The 18298-nt window shown below is 51.4% G+C and overlaps 1 pseudogene; it reads left to right on the top strand.

Annotated features, from left to right (window-relative positions):
- On the top strand, positions 1-17321 carry LOC149326562 (retinaldehyde-binding protein 1-like; annotated as a pseudogene).
- The last annotated feature ends 977 nt before the right edge of the window (positions 17322-18298 follow it).

The following is an 18298-nucleotide window of genomic DNA, read 5'->3' as shown; positions in this document are numbered from 1 at the left end:
ATGGCTGGTGTGTACATGAAGAAGTCAACGGACGACGTCTTCGATACGTCCGAGGATGCCCTCCCTGTGAGGCTCCAACAGGTCGCCGAAGATCAGCTTGGAGATACTCCAGCGCGGAGAAAGGAATCCCTCGCTAAACTATTGCAGCTTTTATGAGGTGAGATGGAAATTCGACTCCCTAAAAATGAGTGAACGAGTGACGCTGTTTTACATGCGGCTTTACAAAGTGCTAGAGCAAGCACAGCGAAGCGTGGGTAATCTTGCATTTCATTTTCTTTTTTAAACATTATCTGACACTAGCAACATAAGCTGTCACTAGAACTTCTGGAGGGAAGCTTGGGTACTTCACCGGTTATTTGCTGCCAACAGCAGTCAAGCTCGCATTGTTTCTGTGGCTCATATGAGGTTTATGTTGCAGCCAAGATTTTAAGTCGTGAATTAATCAACCTAGGTCCACCGAGAGAAGACTGAAGTAAGTACAACTCAATACTTTCATTCACCTCTTCTAAGTTGCGCAACGTTTCCGCGTCCATTATTATAAAGACCTTTCTTAGAAAGGCGCTACATTTTGTAGCACTAACCGTCTAAGACCGTCAGGCTAAGGAGTGTTTACCTATTGTGACATCTGGCCACATGTGACTCATGTCCAACTGGCGACTTTTTTTTTGAAGTTGCTAAACGCGTGCAGTTTCAGAACCTTCTCGCCGCTGCTAAACGTGAATGCTAATAACTTTCTGGTCATCACATTGGTCTGTACGCACTCCGTGTCTGTAAAAGCGGTCAGAAATCAACATGGAGCTCCCAGGCGAGGAATCGTTCAGAAAAAAATACAGATCGTAGAGGTAGGGTACAAGAGCGGAAGTTGTTGTGGGGATACCCCTGAAAAATTTTCACCCGATGCCTATCGCAGAGGAGGAGTATCTCAACTCCCGGAAGGATGCGCTATTTCTTCTGCGCTTTCTACGCGTGTGGAAATACAACGTTGAAGCAGCCCTACGGTCCGATAAAATCTACTGCAAGATCCGGAACACCAGCGGTGCGTACTTTCTGGAGGTTCAGCCCTCCAAAGTGACTCAGGCCACGCGCAAACTCATGATGGTTCTGCAAGAAAAGGACGTCCATGGACGCCGTATCTTCCTGTTCAAACCCGGTGGGTAATGTTTCCGAAGCAACCTGCCATCATATTGCAGATAATTCTTCGAGCATATATCCAGATCATTTTTAAATAGGTAGACGGCTTCGTGGTTTCCACCTAGTGAAAGCGTTGGCAACCCAGTGGCCAGCTATTATAATGCCAAAATCTCGGAAACAAAACAAAAAGGGAGATTTTGTCGTCTGATACTGCGATCTTCAAGTGCGCTAGCGTTTGTACGCAACAGTAAAAGAAATTATGGAGTAAACAAAAAGTTCTAGACAAGTTACGCCTATCTTGTCACATGTGCAGCCAAAGTACATTTCCCGCATGACGTGGATGTATACGTACACAGGTCCGCGGGCGCACCTGGAGAGAAGGTCTTCCGCAACAGTGCTATCTAATATGCAATTTAATTGTAAATCCAAGAGCACACGAGTCTTTAGCTCTACGCGTCACCTGAGTTGCGGCAGCCACTCTGAAGACTACGGTGCTAAAAGATGAATCTTTTTTGCTTGCCGTTTCTGGTGTCTCGTTAAAAACAGGGCTGTGTTTAGGATTCCAGCTGTTTTAGTTATTACGCTCAGTGCTTGATGTAGCATTCATAGAGAAATTGTTCTCGTCTAAAGCGTATGCTCCATGCCTACTAAAGAGAGTTTTGTGATATTTCTCGAGCCGGTGAAGCAAGTAATTATTTCATACGGCCGAAAAACAGGCCGTTGACCCCTGCAGGTGCCACACGGAAATATTCAGACACCTGAGGCGAAAGACTGCCACTTCAGTCAGAGTCACCGCAACTGTGCACGAGAAGCTTATGCTTGCGTCGCGTCCAGAGAGCGGTCGACTCTTCTTTCGCGACCTCCAATTCGTAGTTATTTTTCAAATAAAACTTTATGAGCTGGGTCATGTACTCGAGCAGTGGGTCCAGGTCTGCCTCAAGCGCATAATGAATCCTGAAATCACGAATAATTTAAAGAAAATCCTTGTGATAGAGTAAAAATATATGAATACACAAGAAATATTTGACAACTGAGAATTGACGCGCAGACTCCATTCGAAACAGTTGCATTTTCTTCCTTTTCTCAGGTTCTTGGAATCTCGTTGAATCTTCATACGTCGATGTTCACTGGGCCATCATGCTGTGCATGGAACACTTGGCTAAGGATCCAACGACTCAAACGTTGGGCATGGTTATCCTGTTTGATTACGGAGGCTACACACTCGACAAAGTGCTCGCCATTAATGTGGACATGATCATGCGGGGCTTCGAATATTTACAGGTAAGTAGAGGCGTCGAGATCCCGTGACGAATTCAACTTTTAGTAGATAGAAACAACCGAAGAGAGCACCCACCCTTTTTGATTGTCTCAAAAATTACTTTGACATCATTTACCTCATTATTATAGGTAGATATACGCAAAGTAATGAAAGGAAAAGAAATCCTTCCGTGCGTCCCGGCCGGCAATCCACGATCTGGTGAAAGCGCTTCATACGATGGAAAGGTTACACTGGCGACGCAGCAGTGATTTACGATATCGCGTGCTACACCTAGATATTGACTGCACTCTATGGCCGCGAATCTTTGCTATTCTATTTGTTGATCAATGTTTTTTTCTAGTTCTCTTTTTGTAGTAGCTATTTTTTTTTCGCCACACAGAGAAAGTTTATTCCACTATAGACCCGCCGCGGCGACCCCGTGGTTACGGCGCTCGGCTACTGACTCAAAAGACTCGGGTTCGATCCTGAGCGGGGCGGTTAAATTTTGATCGAGGCGAAATTCTCGAGGGCCGTGTACTCTGCGATATCAGAGCGCGTTAATGAACCTCGGATGTTTGAAATTTCCGGAGCCCTTCTCTATGGCGTCTCTCATAGCCTGAGTCGTTTTGGGATGTTAAACATCCACAAACCACATGCTACTATAGCTCCTAGTCTTGTCGACTAGGAGCTATATTTCGCAACCAATACAGTCGCTTCCAACTTGGAAAGGTGTACTAACTGGCATTCTGATATAGGCGAAATCACAAGTTTGAGCATCGGTAGTGAAACGAACAGCGGCAAGGAAAAAACCCGAAGCAACAATTTCTGGAACAGTGAGGGAAGCAAAGCATTACTGGTCAAAATCGCGAGAAACCTAGTAGATTCACCTTAGATTGCTTTAGCGAGCGCTGCAATTTTCTCATTGAATGACCGTGTTTTTTATGATCAAAACGAGTCTATTTCAAAAAGCGTCGTTAAAAACTATCTACAGGCAAAAGGAAGCCTACGTGCACCACAGAGAGAGGAATATAGTGCCACGTATCATTGTAGTGTTTGTTCGTTCACGCTCAAGGCTGCAGGAAAGGGTTGTTATCACTTTTGTTCGTGACGCGAGAAGCGACCAGTCTAATCTCGATTGATCGCAGCCATGAAAGGCTGCATCTAGGTTTTTCCAGATTACTGTAGATGATCTTGTCCTGCTATCTGGAAGTTTCTTTGCCGGCTTTAAATTGAGCGATGCCGCCAGCGGCGGGCATTCGTAGCTCGACGATTGACGAGCACGCTTCTTGCTGCCCGAGCTCGTCCAGAACCAGCGAAGTTTTTTTTCGGCGCTGGCTTCGTGAGAAGTTTCGACAAGTGCAGGCGGGCCCCGGATCCACTGCGGCCCGGAGGTTCCGCAACCAGCCTCCCCGCCCAGGCGCCGTGCCTTTGCCGGTGCTCGGGCAAACTGTGTGAAGTTCGTGCAAGCAGCAGCCCAGCCGGCCACCCGTGACGTCATGGGAGGCCCGGGACCTGCTGCACCTCCGGTGTTCCGTGCGCCGCCCCCAAAGGCGCACTGTTTCCAGTTCGTAGTTACTTCCGACGCGACGGCTGACGACATCGTCGACGGCATCGAGTCGGTTGTCGGCCCGAAAGGGCTAGAGAGCCTCCAACACCATGGAGGCATGAAGTTCTGCGTCGCTATGGCCTCGGCTGCGGCGGCAGAGAAAATGCTAGTGGAAGGCGCCTTCAACGTGAATGGCACTTCCGTCCCAGTAGCCTGCGTGGGACCCGCCGTGGTCCACGTGACGGCTTTTCGTGTGCCGCTGTTCGTGGGAGACGCGGCGCTGGCGGCAGCACTGTCCTCTTACGGAAAGGTGCTGGACATCACCCACCCCGTCCTCAAGGGCCGTCGTCACGTCGGCAACGGGACGCGCGTGGTCCGGATCGAGATGAAGCAGGCGGTGCCGAACTTCTTGACCGTCCAGGGCCACCGCGTCATGTTTGACTACCGAGGCGTCCGGAAGGTGTGTTCCCGCTGCGGGCAGGACGGCCACATCGGCGCGGCGTGTCGAACGCCGCGGTGCGCTCGCTGCGAGGTGTTCGGCCACGACACGGCAGGATGCGGAGCGGCTTGCAGGCGCTGCGGTGGAAGCCACGCCACAGCGGACTGCCTGCGGCCACGGTCGTATGCGGCGGCCGCCGCCTCGAGGAAAGCCCCGAGCAAAGACAACGTGGCCACGGAAACACGGAGCACACCAACCCTCCGGACGCCTGTTGCCGACGTGGTCCCTACGACCAGCAGCCCGAGGGAGCCCGAGCCCACCCCCGCGACGGAGGTGCCCGTGAAGGAGCAGCTCGAGGGGTCGCCTTCAAACGAGGTGGAGCCGTTCGGTGCTGTTTTCTCGGAACCCTTGCCGCCGCTACCCCGCACAGCTTCCTTCAACACCGAGAGCAGCAGCGGCGATGAGTCGAGCGTGGCGTCGGGCGACCTGGTGGACGTACCGGACAAAGTCACGCCGCTTCGCCTGACAGGGGACTTGACGTGCGGCCAGGTGTCAGGACCGACGACTCCTGGAGGTGCGGACGACGCGCGCTTCCCGTCACCAGCCAGCCACACCCTCCCATCGGCGACCCTGGCGTCGGCATCGGCTTCAGCTGCGAGCGTCGCCAAGACCACGCAGCAACCGGTGAGCGAGGCCACAAGCGCCGACGGCCCCGAAAACATGGCCTTTTCCCGACCAGACTTCAAACGTGCCCACCCCCAATCATCGGAATCCGAAGGGACTGTTAACGAACGTTCTAGCAAAAAAGTGCCGCGCGCGCCAAGCGCCGCCCATGGCGTCGGTGCCCATGGCGTCGGTGCTATGCCGTCGGTGCTCTTGGCAGTCATGGCGGTTGTGCATCTCCTCTCCCTGAATGTTCGGGGATTTCAATCCGTAGACAGACAGAGAGAAGTGATGCACTTTGCCAGGGCTAGGGGCGTCGACATCCTGTTTTTACAGGAATGCAACTTCCGTACTTCACTTGATGTGCTGAATTTCACCACCCGGTTTTCTGTTTTTGCTTATTTTTCGTTGACTGATTTTCATATGTGCGGTGTTGGTGTCGTTTTTGTAAACCCCTGCCTGCGCGCGGGTGCTCATTCCACTTTCGGGCTGGACGGCCGCACTCTTGCGGTCGACTTCACACTAAACCAGCGGCGGGTACGTGCGTTGGTTGTATATGCGCCAGCACGGCGGACTAGTAGATCTGATTTTTTTGAGCGCCTCGACTCATTCCTCCTTGATCCCTACCCCACTTTCATCGTCGGTGACTTCAATTGTGTACTTAACATCGACCGTGACGTCCGCGGACAGGGTCACGGTCGCCGTTATTGCGGTGCCCCCGCGCTCCGCGATCTCGTGACTCAGTTCCGCTTGTCTGACGCGTGGGTGCAGCTTCACGGGGATGCCTTTGGAGCGACGTTTGAGAGAGCACAGTCAGCGAGTCGGATAGACAAATTCTAGTTTCCTCCAGAGCTCGCTTCTTTTGTCGTTAGCTGCGAAGTTCTCGAGTTCCCTGCAGGCACGCCGGTGATTTCCGATCACCACCCCTTGTCAGTCAGGCTCGACTTTGGTGAGGACACCCCACGTACTGTTACGTGGCGCATGGACACGAGTCTACTGGCGGACCCGGAAAGCGTGGCGTCGCTGCGTACGGCGTCGGCAGCATCGTGCAAGAGCTTCGTTGCGACTGATTCATGGGACACACTCAAGGCTCGTTGGCAGGCAACTCTGGTGGCGGCCGGTCAAGACCGCAGACGGCGGGTAACTCATGCACTGAATGACACCCTCAAGCGCATCCGTATAGTGCAAAGGGGAGCACCCTTAACCTTTGCCATGAGCGATTACCTGAGTCTACTTAAAGCACGTTACCACGTGTTGCTCTGCCAGTCATCACGGGCAGCTAGTCGTGCACACCAGCTCGGGCGGCCGATATCAGACCCGGCTGTGCTACGACACGTACGCGCAGGCACGGCAGAGGAATTCGCTGCCGCTACTGTGCCTTTCGTGACACTCCCAGACGGCACCCAAAGCAAAACCACGGCCGATATCTGCACGATCTTCGCAAGCCACTTTTCGAACCTGTTCTCTACGGACAGTTGGCTACATCTTCAGGATGGCTATGACGGGCTTCTACAAAGTTTTTTTGGAAACTTGCCACGAGTAGCTGAAGAGTTGCATGAAAACCTTTGCGCACCAGCCACAAGCCAAGAGCTACACGCCATCCTGCAGAGTATGAATGCTGCCTCTGCCCCCGGTCCAGACGGCATTCCAACAAGTTTTTATTCAAACTTTTTTTACGAGATCCAAGGAGCGCTCCTGAAGATGGTCAACGGCTTCCTCGCGGATGGGTTACGTCCAAACTCTTTCCGCGAATGTCGCATCATACTCATTCCGAAAGCGGGCGGTGACCCCTCCGACCCGCAAGCATGGCGGCCCATAAGCCTCTTAAACGCAGATTACAAAATAGTCACATCTTTACTGAACACAAGAATGCGGACGATCCTACCTCACCTAATCCACCGGGCTCAAACCAGCAGCGTCCCTGACCGCTCTGTGTTTGATGCATTGGCACTCACTAGAGACCTGTTCACATTTGCCAGCAGGACGGGCTTCAGCGGGTGCTTTGTTTCACTAGACCAGGCGAAAGCATTCGATCGGGTGGAACACTCGTATCTGTTCGGAGTCCTTGAAGCCTTCGGATTCCCTCCGCAAATTGTCAGCAGGCTGCGCTTACTTTACGCAGACCTGAATGCTCGCCTCTCCGTAAACGGCCACCAGAGCGCTCCCTTCTCAGTCACCAGGGGCATAAGGCAAGGATGCCCTCTCTCCCCAACATTCTTCGTGTTGTGCCTGGATCCACTCATCCGGCACATTAACGACAGCCCATCCATACGCGGCTTCCCTCTGCCTGGCCAGGGCCAAATCGAAGTATCGGCCTACGCCGATGACGTGTCGCTTTTCCTCAAGGACGAGGATAGCTACGCCGCTTTTTCGCGGCTGTTTCTCGAGTACAGCGAGATATCTGGGGCCCTATTGAACAGGAGAAAAAGCAAGGCACTAAGGTTTGGCACCTTCACACCGAACTTTGCGGGCGAGGTGGAGTGGGTGCAGGGAGTGAAAGTCCTGGGAGTAGTATTCCTCGCCAGCGGAGAAGTAGCCCGCGAAACCTGGACTAACCTCCGCACGAACGCTGAGAAACGCCTCTCGGTGGCGTCAACTTTCCGCCTTTCAATGGCAGAGCGCTGCTGTATAGTTAAGTCCACAATCCTAGCCGCATGTTTTTTTGTCGCCCGCGTCGCAAACCCACCGCGCACGTTTGCGCGCAGGCTAACCTCGGCCTGTGGCTCTTTCGTTTGGGCGGGCAAAACCGAACTTGTGTCACGAATGTTCATGCGCCTTCCATCGTACATGGGTGGGTTTGGTATACCTTGTATCCGCACCATGTGCAATGTGCTCGCCTTGCGAGGAGTACGAGATCTTGTACGCAACCCAGACTATCCCGGGAGAACACTCCTCACATACTTTCTGGGTACAGCGCGTAACGAGTTTTTTTCACAACACGTGGTTGGCCCTACAGCCGAGCAGCCCCCGGCATTTTTCGTTAATGTGCGTCGCACACTGACGTCGTTGACTGCCAGCGTGCCCGATCTGGATGTTGATGAAACCCCGCCCTCCAGGATGTGTGAAGCACTAACGGTCGCTGCGCTGACCCGCGAACAACTCCAGAAAACGAGACGGGCACGCTGGCGCCAACTGACCTCAGCTACGCTTCCTGCAGATGTCAGGGACTTCGGCTGGCTGCGAGGCTGGCGGGTCCTGCCCACAAGAGACCGCCTTGCGGCGTGGGGCGTGGCGCCCTCCGCCCGATGCCCGCAGTGGGGTCTGCTTGAAACTTTGCAGCACGCAATGTTTGAGTGTGTAGTTGCGCGCACCTTTTGGACATTAGTGTCACGCATGTTTTTAACCCGCCTGGAAGCGCGCACTAGTTCTCCCGAAGTGTTTCAAAATATGCTCTTGTGTGTCGGCATGTTCGTTTTGTGGCGGCAGCGTGGAGTGGCATCCTTAAATGGGCGTCCGCAAAGAACAATGTTCCCAATGTTGCAGCGCCTGCGCACGCGCCTCTTTGAACAAGCATGCATGGACGCTCTGTCAATGAGCGAGGCTGAGTTCTTGCGCAAATGGTCGACATACTTTATCGTCCTGCGCGGCGGTCGAGTATCGGCATTTCTACTGCATTACTGACGTGCTCAGTGCTGCGTCACTGAGCATGTGCTTGACTGATCAGAGCATTAAGTTCATCTGTTTTGTTTTGTATTTTCTATGTTAAAACAGAAAAAATAAACTTCTCTTTCTACGCCGCCACCGAGTGATTCAGTTCTTTTGCGGGCGCAAGTCAGCCCTAATAAAGAGCTTCGTTTGCAAGTATTTCTGGTGTCTTCCTGACCGCTGGACTGCCGTCACTAAAACGTGACATCTGGTGGAGGTGCTGGGTGCCCTTCCATGTACCGGACACCCCCTACAAGCCGTGACGTCAGCCCTCTGAGTCATCAACCGCAGGACCTGAGTCCAGTCCACCGCGCTAGCCGACGCCTGCAAGGGGACGCACCAGAGTTCGTGAATCTGCCGGACCCTACCCGGAAGCGGAAGCCAACCGCAACGTCTACCATGAGCTTGCCCCAGACGACGACTCCAATCATTCTTCACCAGCCCCGGGTGCCACCAACCTTCGACGCTTCGCCTCGCCCACGACCCCGAAGAATGGCTGGAGCAGTTCGACCGTGTGGCTATCTTCAACAACTGGGACGATGCCACAAAACTTAGGTACATCTTCTTCGCCTTGGAGGGACCAGCAAAAGTCTGGTTTGAGAATGAGGAAGCTAACCTCACGAACTGGGAAACCTTCAAGGAGCAGCTTCTAAAGACCTTCACGAACGTCGTGCGAAAGGAGAGAGCCCAGCAGCTGCTACAGTCTCGCATACAACACCCAAACGAGACCGTTGCTGTGTACACTGAGGAAATGAGGCGTCTCTTCCGGCGTGCCGACGCGAGCATGAAGGAAGAAGAGAAGGTGAAGTTGCTTATGCGAGGAGTTAAAGAGCAACTATTTGTCGGCCTCGTTCGCAACCCACCGAAAACCGTCGCGGAATTCGTACAAGAGGCATCCACAATGGAGAAAACTCTTGACGCCCGAGCCCGCCAGTATGACCGCCAGCAGCGCTTTTTGTCAGCAAGCTGCATGGATACCGCTAACAACGATAACCTGCGGGAGGTTATACGTGAAGTTGTGCGAGAGGAGCTCCGACGATTGCTGCCAACGGGAACGCAGCAGCAACTTTCATCGCTCACTGACGTCATCCGGGACGAGGCTCAACAGGCCTTGGGTGTGACGCCGACACCTACGCAGCCTCCGCAGCCCCCAGCCATGACTTACGCCGCAGCTGTGCGCCGTCCTGCACCTCGACGACGGGACACAAGCCCCTATCACCCTCAGCCAGCTGCGTTGGACCGCCGCCCACTCGCCCCAACCCGCCCGTCCTACGAGCGACGCGCGCAGCCGAGGAAATGCGACGAGTGGAGAACTCCCGACCAGCGCCGCCCACTATGCTTCCACTGTGGCGAAGCCAGTCACGTCCTCCGGCACTGCCCATACGGAAGACTGGGCATCCGAGGGTTCTCTTACGACGCTCCACGACCCCGACCCGGCCAGCGACCAGCCGAAATCGAGGAGTTTTTACGTCGGGAAGAATACTCATCGCCGAGCCGCCTATCACGTTCCCCGTCGCCATCGTCCCCGCGCTTTGTATCTCCTAGCCGAGGTTACGCCGTGCGTGGACGCTCCCCCAGCCCCCGAAGGTTAAACTAAATAAAGCAGCCTCTGGAGGTGAGGTTGCTTCTAAGCGCAATGACAAAGATCCTCCATCGACGAGTACTCAAGACCATGCCTCAACTACGACGACAACACGGACGACGACAACACGGACGACGACAACACGGACGACGACGACACCGACGACGACGACACCGACACCGACGACGACGACGGGGCCAGACTTGAAGGTTTTACCGCTGCCCAGTGAAGTAACGTCGCAGTACGCCCACCGCAGCCTCACTACTCGACGAAGCTGAGATCGGACACCGAAGACAACGTACAATACGAGAACGCGAACAAGTGACCTTGAAGTTACGGTCGACGGTCACGCGGTTACTGCCTTGGTAGACACGGGAGCTGACTACTCTGTCATGAGCGGCCCACTCGCTGGCCGACTCATGAAGGTAACAACTGCTTGGGATAGCCCGCTGATCCGCACAGCAGGTGACAACCTGATTACGCCGTCAGGACGCTGCACCGCGAGAGTTACTGTAAACGGGAGAACCTATGCGACAGCCTTCCTGATCCTACAGCAATGCTCGCGAGACGTGATTTTGGGAATGGACTTCCTGAACGAACATCGAGCGATCATCGACCTTCGATCCAAGTCGATCAAGCTATCCACGGACAAAGCCATATCTGCACCGACGATAGCGACTCATCGCGTTGCCTTAAACGTCCTTGACGAAGTACTGAGCGTGCCGCCCCGATCAAGTGTTCTCGTCGGCATAGGTACTGGAGACATCGAAAATGCCGAAGGCGTTATCGAGGGGAACACCCAGTTACTCCTGGATCGATGATTGGGCGTCGCGAGGGGAGTCGCCGAAATCCGAAATGGCCAAGCCCAGGTATTGCTAACCAACTTCACGGAAGAATACCGGCATCTAAACAAAGGTACCACGATCGCTTTCCTCGACGACCTGGCAGACATCAGAGACGTATTTGCTCTACCCGACCAACCCGCAGAACAATCTGACCAAGGCCATCAACCCACGTTCGACATCAACCCGGCATTACCCCGGAGCAGACAAGACCAAATACGCAGTCTTCTTCAAAGGTACACCGATTGCTTCTCAACAGCATCGAATGTGCGACGAACCCTGCTTGCCAAGCACCGCATTGTCACAGACGAACACGCGCGACCACTACGACAGAGCCCCTACCGCGTATCGCCGCTAGAACACCAACCTATCCGCAAGCAAGTTGAGGAAATGCTTCGTGACGACGTCATACAGCCATCGAGGAGCCCCTGGGCAGCACCGGTCGTCCTAGTGAAAAAGAAAGACGGCACCCTTCGCTTTTGCGTCGATTACCGCCGCCTGAACAATATTACGAAGAAGGATGTCTACCGCCTCCCCGCATCGACGGTAGACTGGACCGGCTGTGCAACGCTAAGTACTTCTCATCGATGGACCTGAAGAGCGGCTACTGGCAAATTGAAGTCGACGAAAGAGATCGCGAGAAGACTGCGTTCATCACGCCAGACGGACTCTTCGAGTTCAAGGTGATGCCATTCGGCCTCTGCTCTGCCCCAGCGACGTTCCAGCGAGTAATGGATACGGTGCTCGCAGGCTTGAAGTGGCAGATTTGCCTAGTCTACTTAGATGACGTTGTTGTCTTCTCCTCAAGCTCTGAAGACCACCTCAGAAGGCTTCGGATAGTGCTGGAAACGATCAAGTCTTCAGGTCTGACACCGAAACCAGAGAAGTGCCACTTCGCCTACGAGGAGCTGCTGTTCCTTGGTCACGTGGTAAGCAAGGATGGAGTTCGCCCAGACCCTCAGAAGACAGCTGCGATTGCAGAGTTTCCACAGCCTAATGACGAGAAGGCTATACGCAGATTCCTTGGATTGTGCGCTTATTACCGACGATTCATCAAGAACTTTTCGCGTATCGCTGAACCTTTGACTCAACTTACCAAGGCTGCCATGCCTTTTAAATGGGAAAGGCCACAAGAGGAAGCTTTACACGAGCTGAAGCGCCGCTTACAGTCCCCTCCTGTGCTCGGGCACTTTATGAAAACGCCGAAACCGAAGTTCATACCGATGCAAGCGGGGTGGGCTTAGGAGCGGTCCTCGTTCAGAAAAATGGCAGACAGAAGAAAGTTATCGCGTACGCTAGCCGTTCACTGTCGAGAGCCGAAGCCAACTATTCGACGACAGAGAAAGAATGGCTCGCCATTATTTGGGCCACGTCCAAATTTCGCTCCTTCTATACGGACGACCATTCAAGGTTGTGAGCGATCACCATGCTCTGTGCTGGCTGGCCAATTTGAAAGATCCCTCCGGCCGCCTTGCTCGTTGGAGCCTGCGTCTTCAAGAATTCGACATAACTGTAGTCTACAAATCTGGCCGCAAGAATTCCGATGCAGACTGCTTGTCACGAGCTCCTGTCGACGCAGCACCGGAAGAGGAAGACGACGACGCTTTCTTAGGACCGGTAAGCGCCAGCAGTTTCGCGCAGCAGCAGCACTCGGATCCTGACTTGCAAAGCCTAGTTGATTATCATAAAGGCAAGACCGTATCGCCTCCCCGAGGTTTCAAGCGGCAACTGTCGTCCTTCGTCCTTCACAATAATGTCCTCCTGAAGAAGAACTTTTTTGTCGAACAAATTCTCCTGCGACACGGCACCCCGGAAGTGCTCATCACAGACAGAGGAACGGCGTTTACAGCGGAGCTGACGCAAGCCATTTTAAACTACAGCCAGACAAGCCATCGGAGGTCCACTGCCTATCATCCACAAACCAACGGACTCACAGAGCGTCTGAACAAGATCATCGCAGACATGCTCTCCATGTACATCGACGCCGAACACAAGACGTGGGACTCCATTCTGCCCTACGTGATCTTCGCTTATAATACTGCCGTCCAGGAGACAACCAGGTTTACCCCATTCCAGCTGGTATACGGCAGGAAGCCCACGACAACACTCGACGCAATGCTCCCGCACGTTTCCGACGAAGACAACCTCGACGTCGCCGCCTACCTTCATCGCGCCGAGGAAGCCCGAAGACTTGCGCGGCTTCGCATTTAAGACCAGCAGCTCACCGACGCCCGACGCTACAATCTGCGCCGACGAGACACGCATTACAAGCCAGGTGATCGGGTTTGGATATGGACGCCAGTTCGCCGCCGTGGATTGAGCGAAAAGTTGCTGCGACGCTACTTTGGCCCGTACAGGGTTCTCCGTCGCATCGGTGACCTCGACTATGAAGTCATCCCCGACGGCACGACAGTATCTCAGCGACGCCGCCCACGCCCGGAAGTCGTACATGTCGTACGCCTGAAGCCATATTATGAACGCTAAAGGACTCGAAGTTTCATTCTCCGTGTTTATTTTCATTTTAAAGCATCGAGACGATGCTTCTTTGGAAGGGGGGGTAATGCCACGTATCATTGTAGTGTTTGTTTTTTCACGCTCAAGGCTGCAGGAAAGGGTTGTTATCACTTTTGTTCGTGACGCGAGAAGCGACCAGTCTAATCTCGACTGATCGCAGCCATGAAAGGCTGCATCTAGGTGTTTCCAGATTACTGTAGATGATCTTGTCCTGCTATCTGGAAGTTTCTTTGCCGGCTTTAAATTGAGCAATGCCGCGAGCGGCGGGCATTCGTAGATCGACGATTGACGAGCACGCTTGTTGCTTACGCCGCCACCGAGTGATTCAGTTCTTTTGTGGGCGCAAGTCAGCCCTAATAAAGAGCTTCGTTTGCAAGTATTTCTGGTGTCTTCCTGACCGCTGGACTGCCGTCACTAAAACGTGACAATAGTGTTACATTTCTGAACAATAATTTGCATATTATAGGGCTAATTTCATGTTAGCCCTAGAGCACAAGCAACATATCGCATTCCTTTTAACGCATACAATTCCTTTCTATAGATTGTGTAACCCAGTGCTCATTCTGAAATATTCACAGAGAGTGATGTTTCCAGCAGGAACGCTTCCGGAACAGGACCTCAATTCCATGCTAGCAGTACGCGCGCACTCGCAGGCATGCTTTTTATTGACACCTAACACATATCGTAGCAGCCGAACCCCTCTAAGAATTTCATTGCTTCTATCAAGATCAGAATCGCTCCCTCGGTCGGATGCAAATCTTAATAGATGGTAGGAGAAGTTAACCATACAACTGTATCGCAGTTTTTGGTTTTTCATTAGCTTACGGCAATGGCAACTGGAAGTAACATTTTGTCAAAAAAGAAAGCGCTATCTTTGTTGCGTTATCGTTTTCGACAGCTTCAGTTATTAACAAAAGTAATTTATTTCTCATCCGAAAACTTTAGAATTCTGATGCTGGCGCGTTTTTTTTATGCTTGACTCTTGTAGCGACTTTTTTATCAGCGCCATTTTAAGGTTTAAATAACAATCCGTTTTTTTCTTGTAAGAACCTCTTGAAATTGGGTAGGTTTTGATTTACATCCAATCCTGAACACCGTTTTGAACACAATTTCAGCGCTCAACCTGTCGGTAATAAACCAATGCAGGTCTCCATAACCGGAATAACTCGCGAGCAGCTGACACGGAATATTTTAGTTCTTTGTGAATGCCACAAATTTTCGCTGAATTCTGCCGAAGGCACTTAGAGTCTTTGCCGTACTGACGTGACCGTCTGCGCTCTTGGTTAGACATCCGCCATATTGTTTAACGTTTCAATGTCTTACCGAACCATATCTGTGTAGCGTCAAACCTTGCTCAACCAGCCGTGCTTTGTTTCCTTCCAGGACTGCTTGCCAATGCGGCTGAAGGCCATGCACCACCTGATGCAGAGCATAGGCTTCGACGTGTTCTTCACACTCGTCCGGCTTTTCCTCGAGACGAAGCTGGTGGCGAGGGTGAGCTGCTCATAATCATGTTATGCGAAACATGCTTATGCTTCTCTTCTCAACTGATATTCATTATGAAAAAAATTAAACAAACCCAGGTTTCGATGAATCAAAGAGCAATAAATTTCAATTTATCTTCTGATTATTCATGCGGTATTGTACACGAGCTTTGTCCTGAAAAACAGCCGACTAGATTTATTCGATCTGAAATCCGTCACTCGGCTTGCAGCAGACTTGGCCCTCTACATGCTCTGCTCCACTACGCATGCCGGAGTCCTCAATCCCGTTAGAGTTTGCCCGAATGATGAAGCAAGGCGATGCATCACTGCCTGAAACTGGCAACGCTTTCTCAAATAAAAACTTCGCATACTTTCGAATAACATCCTGCAGAGCATCGCGATCAGCGGATATATTAATCTGTAGTTTGCGGCGCTGAGAGGCTTTAGGGTGTTGAGGAACTGAGCCAACATCAGGCTCAGCTGCAACAAACGGAATGCGTCTGTAGTTTTTGCTCCTCCTACGTTATCACTCGGGAGCGTGTGCTGTGGTCCTGCCACCACACAAAGCTCTTCTGTTGCGTCTCTTGACTCAATACCCCAGTAATACAACTGTAACGGTAGTTTCGGCTGACGTACCCAACCTCCTTACTGCCCCAGGAAATGCGCGGAAATAAACTTAGGCGGAGACACTACCTTAATCTGAGGCGAGCGTTTGGAACAAGCATCGAAGTACCCGCGCACCCAGCCTGCTACGCAATGAGCCAAGTCGTGATGCAAAAAAAAAAAAAACTTCCTTCAGAAACTACGCATCTAGAACATTGGAAGTTTAGGCCGGAAACAATTTTTATCGGAAGAAGCTCTTGATGTGTGTAGCTTCTGTGTATTGGCGCCTCGTCAATTTGTTCTTTTCAACGTCTGACTTCTAGCAATTCCTATCGTGCTAGAGAAGACATCGCAGCAAGCGCCCGCGTCTTGTTGCGGAGTGAAGAGGCCCTTTTCCTTCGCTTTTGGCCTTCCTTTTCTGCTAATGCTGGTACTGCATGTGCACGCTATCTGACTGTACAGAAGCTCGGCGTACGGGTGATAACCTGGAGAGGGACAAAAGAAAAAAAAAGGCTGTGGTTTTGTGTAGTTCACAAGTATAATTCTGCAATGACAAACTGTGTGCGGAAGTTCTTAGTTTACTGCTTCATGGCATTTGTTTCCTGAATGAACTAGTGTCTAAATGTTCTCGTTTATACATTCATTGCCGTTTTTTAGAGCCGTGAGGTGAGGTGGAGCCCGCTGCGATGCATCGACTGGACAAACACCCTTCTTTGTTTTTTGTATTCCACGGTCCGTTGCTCTACGGCGTTGCTGCCTTGCTTCGTTCGCAGCCACGGTGCCGAAAAAAAACTGAGCATAACTAATGGTGAATGTTTAGTGTTAGTTCTAATTACTAAATACCAAAATATTGGACTAATTTCTGTGTAACCTGCCGCTGTGTATAAGTTGGACAAACTCATTTTGTGCTAGCACAACAATTAGTCATTGGCATGTATTAAGATACCAGTGGAATAAAGTGAGTAGTAGTGACCCTTACGAGTCGTTTTTAGAGTCCGTCACGGGGTGTCGGTAGGTCACCAGCTTCATGACATACCTACATCGCGCATAGCTGTTCAACTTAGAACACGAGCCATATCAGTTCATTCATGGCTTAACGAAGAAGGGCGCGGGAGTGTACTTGCATAGGGCGTTTCAATTAGTTCTTATACAGAGCTGTGGGAGAAGCGAACGTCCTCTGTTAGATCCTGCATGATGGTAGACCCTTTAGGACACACAGTTCTGTGTCCAACACATGCTGACAAGTTAGCCAGGTCCTGAAGTATCGATAAAAGAAAAATAACAAATTTTGTTCCAAGGAACCTGTTGCAGTTGAGGCTTTTCAAATTGTTTGTCCGGCCGTTCTGTTTCGCCGTCGTGATCGCAGTTTCGCCTCTTGGGGAAAACGTACGAGGATATGCACAAGGAGATTCCGGCAAAGATACTTCCAGAAGAATACGGAGGCCACGCTCCACCCGTCGACTGTGAGGGCTTCTGGAGCGACCAGCCAACGACGTGGAGGCCAACGACGACGAGTACAGTGAAAACAACAGCTACGGATATGTCAGGACTGACAATGGAGACTTCGCCACCGATGCCGAAATCGAAAAGGAGCTCACTTTTCGGCAACTATGAATAAAAACTATAGCCTTTCCTTTAGTTTAAAAAAGAACAAAGCGAAATTTACTAAATCGTGCGAGCTGTATTTACACTGCTGACAAGGTTCCGTGTTTGCGCAATGCCATTTTTTCCTTCTGCATAGCTCCGGGTTTCAGGGCTGGCCTTTGTCCCTAATTTTGGATGCAGCACTGCTACACCATAACTGTACTGTCCCAGCGCATCTTGTCGTTGAATGGCTGTGGTTGTGGTTGCCGTAGTGTTTAAACACTGCATGCTTAATTAAAAAAAACAGCCCCTTTACTTTAAGCTTGAATGTTTTCATTTTATGCTTAATCAACGTTTTAACACGAAATTCTTATGAATCAGGCAAACAACGCGCAATCAGAAATTATTCTGAGTTGCTAGTGTACCGTGTCTAAGATTCGGAGGTAATTATATATGGCCATAGAGGCGAACGTAATGAGCAACACAGTGAAAGCCTCGAGAGAACCTGCACCTGGATGCAAAGCAGCGTTTTAAATGACTAACGAAAGCTTAATCGTCCCGGTCTAGTCCGACCGACGCTGCTAAAGAGTGCAGACTTTTTGAACTGCGGAGCCCAAGGCAGTCTCTAAACTCATACACTTGGTTATAAAATCATTCGCCTAACTTTTACCTGTCTATGTGTCGTCGCCACTTCCGCTCAAAATGAGCGTGCGTTGTAACAGGCATTCGAAATGTGTATTCACCTTACTGTTACTGCTGTGCAGCGAAAAATGTTTTCTTCAAAGAACGAGGAGCATGACACTCTAAACACAAATACACCTACACGGGTATAAAATTAGTGTGAGCTGTCCTCATACGCGCTCTTTATAACAGGGAGTGCACTAAGGAGCGTACTCCTTTTTTTACTCTTTTCTGCAAGACTCTACAATCTTGAGAGGCGTGCATGCAGACAAGCCTAGCTACACCTGTTAACGATGATATAATCCTAAAAAGCTACCTCTTTTGGC

Source organism: Amblyomma mixtum, chromosome 10 (assembly GCF_055824585.1).
Source record: "Amblyomma mixtum isolate Tamu chromosome 10, ASM5582458v1, whole genome shotgun sequence".
Classification (NCBI taxonomy): domain Eukaryota; kingdom Metazoa; phylum Arthropoda; class Arachnida; order Ixodida; family Ixodidae; genus Amblyomma; species Amblyomma mixtum.
This window is presented reverse-complemented; position numbering and strand designations above follow the sequence as displayed.